The sequence below is a fragment of the Hipposideros armiger genome, unplaced genomic scaffold, assembly GCF_001890085.2.
Source record: "Hipposideros armiger isolate ML-2016 unplaced genomic scaffold, ASM189008v1 scaffold_96, whole genome shotgun sequence".
NCBI lineage: Eukaryota > Metazoa > Chordata > Mammalia > Chiroptera > Hipposideridae > Hipposideros > Hipposideros armiger.
In genome coordinates this window covers 2,324,603-2,330,482 of record NW_017731446.1, presented here as the reverse complement: position 1 = coordinate 2,330,482, position 5,880 = coordinate 2,324,603, and positions in this window count along the sequence as shown.

The following is a 5,880-nucleotide window of genomic DNA, read 5'->3' as shown; positions in this document are numbered from 1 at the left end:
ACCCCCATGAAGCTTGCCAGGTTAGCAAGAGCTAGCTAAGAACACCGAGACCCAGTAAGGTTGCTCAGTCTGCTGACGTGGCACAGCAAGTACATGGCAGAACTAGGAAGCTAACCAACATCTCAGTATGAAGCCCATGCTCTCCCACTGCTGGTGACAAGCTGCCTTGAAGGAGGGAAGCTGCTATGAGTCGGTTCACTCGGGTGGCTCCCTCAAGGCCATCACAACACCTGTGTCCTGTGACCTTGACACTAACCCTCCCTGTGCCCCTTTCCTCTGTAGAGAAATGTAACGTGCTATATCTCAGCCATTTCTGATTAGGTTTTGATTATCCCATGGCCTCTTGGTCCCATTTACTTCAGATAAGCAAGAAGCTGTTCTGCTTCACTGGGCAAAGGTCAAAGTCAATGCAGCCTCAGAAATAATCTAAGTTGGAGATGTGATCAAATAACCTTGCCAGAAAAATAACTGGAAAAGCAAAAACTAAGAAACAAAATAAAAACTCACTTTAAAAATGTTTAATGAAGAGACTGAGCATGAAGAATTAAAACAATGTAAGGGAGTGGGAAAACTTTCTAAAAGATGTTTAATTTTTCTTCAGCTCATTGATCCTTTCCCTTCTTGAAAGTTTTCTCTGCCAATTAATCACTCAACTTATTACCAGGCCCTGTTTCCCTGTTTATAATTTTCAGCCTCAAGAATCCCTCTGTAAGGACCACAGTTAATCCCTGGTTAGCAAGACAAACATTTATTTTAGAGGATCAATTACTATGCTGGGAGGTCTTAGATTCCTGGGATTTAGTGCATGTCTTTGTCCTTGATTTGTTGGGTGACCTTCACTTTTCTGTGCTTCGGTTTCTGAAACTACACAAGGAAAACAATGTGACCCCCTGAGTGGTGTCCTGAAATTGCTCTGGATTCCCTGTTGGAAAGTAGAAGACGGTATTTGGCCAAGGATATGATTTATCTATGCCCATAAAATGCTTCTCTTCCTTCTGGAAGCTAGCTAATTATGTTTAGAATTGAAAATGCATTCTCTGTGGGCATCTAAAGTAGATTCCTTACGGGAATGTCTAGTGGGTGGGTGAATGAAAGAGACACATTAACAGAGTTTTGTTATTCTAAAGAAAAATGTCATATCTCCATTTTTTTTTTGTGGGCACAAAGTTCAGAGTTGGGGAGAAGAGCGGATAAGAAAACAGTACTGTTCTTTAGAATCAGAGATTCACAGATGGCTTACCCATGAGAGAAGCTTTTTTGTTAATGTTAAGTGACTTTTTTTCAAGCGAGCCAGGCAGCTAACTGGCAACCAGGTGGATGATGAAAAGACCCACCTTTGCATCTAGTGAGTTCCTCATCATTGGAGGTGAGGATAGACTGAATGAACCTTCAGCAGAGGGTGGGGTAGAGAAAGTTCAAGTACCGGAAGAGGGCTTCCAACTAAGTACCATTCATTCCCTTCCAGTGATACGGAGCGTACTGTATATTTGAGGACACACATTTCAACAGAAAGAGTTGCATGAACCATGGACTCCACAGCCAAAGAGGAATTTGGGGAGGCCACTGAGAGCCCCCTGAATGTGGCTTTCAGCCATAGAAGTCCCATCACTGATTAGAGAGGCAGGAGGAACCCCCGTGTTGAAACCCTAGAGAGGGGGAGCACAGTGATAGGAATTAGGTATGGTATCAGCTTAATCGGGCACTTATTTTAGAGTAAATAACAACCACAATAATAAGAGCTACCAATTATTGATTGTCTACTATGTGCACATGTGATGCATGGTTTGCCTCACCTCTATAGTTCTTCAAGATAGGCGCTGTATGCCTATTTCACAGATGAAGAAACTGAGGCTTCTAGAGAGGAACTGATTTCCCTTTCAAAATGGCAGAGCCAGTATTCAAACTCAAGTCTGTCTGACTCGAGATCCATATTCTTTTCCTCGTGTCAATAGTGTTGATTTAAAGGTAGGAATCATTAACCCCCTTTTGCAGACAGAAAAACTGCACTCAGAAAGAGAAAGTAATATTGGGCAAACGGGTTTGATGGACTCCAAATCTCTGCCAAAGCTGGGGGACTACCCAGTGGGTTGTCTGATTGAATTCCTTTAGTCTACAGAGAACCTAACTCAGAGAGGCTGGAAGTGAGCAGTTCAAGGGCATGAGGCAAGACAATGGCAGGCCGGTCAAAAAGCCCCTGTCTCCAGATTTCCAGATGTGCTGGGTGAATTGATTTTAGGTAGAGTGAGACTAGATCTGTGCTGACTGCCTCCTGGATGCCTTGGGGCCTGGGAGGGATGCCCGGCCCTAAGGCTGGGATGGAGGCATGTCGATGACCTTGGAGAATATCCAAGAGGCCAGGGCAGTGAGAGCTGAACTTCTGACAGGGAAGCTGGCTCCCTGTGTGAGAATGTGGACCAGCAGGCAGGGATCTGGGGTCAAGGAGACAGCAGCCCAGCAGATACTCCTGCTGGTGAACCTGGGAAAGCTGGGGATCAGGTTAGGGGCAGGGAACAAAAGCAGGGCTTTCTCGGGAGGGGTGAGCCGTTGTTCTACGATGCCCCTGCTAATCCTGCACCTTCTTGCTTTTTTTTTCCTTTTGTTACCTTTTTTCTTGTATTTATTTATTTATTTTTATTTTTCTCTTCCTGCACTTTCTTTAAATGCTCTGTCTGTATTGTGAAGCCTCCTGAACCTATCTGAACTTCCTGCTCCCCATCTGGCTGCAAAAGGCATAATCCTGACTGCCGTTTCTAGAAGCCACTTAGGTACGAGGCCCTGGGCTTGACACTTGACATGCAACATCTGGTATTTAGCTTTCTCAGCAGTCCTGTGACCATGATCTAAGGCTCAGAGGTTAAGTGACTTGCCCAAGCTCATGCAGCTGATGCAGAAGACAGCCAGGATGGCAGGTCTGTTAGGATAGGGATTTCTGACTCTTCCATTCATGCTGTATTCCTAGCACTTGACACACAGCAGCCACCCAATGTGAATTCATTGAGTAAATGTCCACGCCTGTTGTCCTATACCTTGCTGCCTCCTGAAAACCCTCATGATGGGGAAATTCAATTTTGAGTGAAAATAGACTTTGAGGACTTCAGTCAAGAATAAATCCATGAAGTCCTTCTCTATGGGTACTTTTTATACTCACCAAAATACGACAATAAAGAAACTTCCCTGAATAGAATGTCAATTGCATTGTGCATATTTTTACAGTTAGTATTCAGGGCTGCTGTGGAATTTATTCCTGGGTAGGTTCAGTAAGATGGTTGGTAGTTCATTTTGCTTTTTTGCTTTCCTGCAGACAACATGCACACCCACAGGCATTTGTCTTCCCTCTCTCCAAAAGCTCAAAGCCACATTACCTTGCCTTACACCAAGGGACCCACTTAATGGCAAAATAAGTTTTCATCTTACTTTTACAACTCAGAGTCTCTAAGTTACTTTCTTCAAGCCATGAGTTTCTGACTATTCAACCCAAACTCTGATAGTACAGAAAGGGTAATCTGTGTGTCCTCGAATCTTCAAAAAGGAAACTCATAGGAAGGTGGGCTTACGATTTAGCTCCCTCTGTTGTCCAGCATGGCCCAAGTTTATTGAAGGTTCTTTTTGTTGGATCATTGTCATCCATTCCTACTCATGGACTCTCATTTTTTTTTTNCTGGATGTCTTTATCAATAATTAGAGAGTCTTCTATCCACCAAGCCCTTCCCCCATGACATAATATTTTATTACTATGACCAAACTTACTTTCCAAGGATTTCAAGCTTTGGAAAGTAATTTTAAACAAAATCCATGAGCAAAACTTAGAATATGGGAAGCACTTAGAGAAGGCTGCAAAGCTCTTTTGTCCTTTATTTATCACAATTCAAACTCATTTGGGTAGAAAACCCCTGGATCAGCAGGAGGAAAGCTGGCCTTGAGACTGTTGGATGAGGGTCATGGTTAAGACATTCAGGTCACATCGTCCTTACTTAAAGCCTCCGGTGGCTTCCCATCTCATTAGAGTAACCTCTACACGCCCGACCCATCTTATCCCCTCCTGATCCCCTCCCTGCCCACTTCTCTGACCTTACCTCCTTCTGCCCAGCCACACTGGCCGCCTTGCTGGCCTTGGAAAATGTCAAGCTCATTTCCTCTTAAAAGCCTTTGCGTTTACTCCTACCTCTTCCTAAAACAATCTTCTCAACTTGTGCAGAGCAATAGAACCACTTGGAGCTCATAACATTCTCAACGTTCAGGCCACATTTTATACTGCTTAAATCATGATCTCTGGGCCTTAAGGATCAGTCAATATTTAAAACAAACAAAAAACCAAAAATACTCCCTGAGAATTTCAATGTTTAGCCATGTTTGAGAACCAGTGTCCTAGATCAGCAATAGCATCACCTGGGAACTTGTGAGAAATGTACAGTCTCAGTCCCCACCCTAAACTTACTGAATCAGAAACTTTAAGATTAAACCCAGGAATATGTATTTTAACAAACCATTTAGGTGATTCCAGCCCATGCCTAAGTTTGAGAACCATTGTCCTATGTCCTCGGTGTTCAATATGTGACTTGTGGACTAGCAGTGTCAGTATGGAAGCTTGTTAGAAAAGCAGAATCTGTGACACCATCCCAGCTGGTAAATCCAACCAACTGAATAAAAATCTGCACTTTAACAAAATCCCCGGTGACTCACATGCACATTAAAGTTTGAGAAGCTTTCCAGCACTGTCCCCTAAGAAAGCCTAGAAGCAATAATACACTGATAGCAGGACCGCACCTAGATCTTAGATTCTAATTATCTTGTAACACCAAAAGGAATCAGGCTCATTGGAGAAAAGGTTGATTCCAAGGCTAGTGCAGGAAATGTGTGAGATAAGCCTGAAACATCTTGTGCCAGAAAGTAAGAAAATGCTTGGAGAATGATGGGGATATGTCAAAAAGACCCAGGGGCCAGTTTAAATGGGCTCTCACTGGCCAAATCTAAGATGAATCTCATAGTAGTGGATTATAACCTATTGAGTAAAGTAAAAACCAATGAGTTCATAGTGCTATGACGAAATGAATGATTGTATAAATAAACAAGAGAAGGAAAAACTCTTCCTTTCAATAAAAATGTGAACTAATAAGTATAGAAGGAAAGATGGAGAAAGAATATCACCCATGAATGCTACAACTAATGGGTCAAAGTTTGAGAAACAGAATTTTTATTTTCTAAAAGTACTTCCCCACAAATGACTTATTAAGTAACAGACGGGAAATAGTAACTTTATAGTGGAGAAACCTGGCAGAGACTACCTTCACCCAACAAAGTTAACATGACCCGTATTGGGACCGATAAACACTACATGCCTCCTGCTACGATGCATGAGAAGGACACAACATCACTTCTGTGGCATTTCTGCCAAAAAGGCATTAGCTGAATCTGCTCTTCAGGAGGCATCAGGAAACCCAAAAGTGTTCCACAAAATAACTGGCCTATACTCTTAAGAAATGTCATGGTTAAGAACGACAAATAATGGCTAAGGTCTTGTTCCAGATTTAAGGTGGCTAAAGAGACATGAGGACTAAATGCAGTATGTGATCCTGGATCCTAGAAAAATATATGTAATTTTAAAAGGATATTGTTGGAGCCATTTTTAAAATATGGACTGGGGTTATATAAGAGAATGCTCTTATTTTAGGAAACACACACTGAAGTGTAGGGTAATGGGGCAGTATGTTTGCATTACATACTCTCAGATGGTTCTGAGAAAAGTATGTATGAGTAAAATATGTATATTACATATTTATATATATATATATATATATATATATATATATATATAAAGAGACAGAAGAGAGATAATGGGGCAAGACATAAACAATTGGTGAATCTAGAAGATAAAAGTTCCTT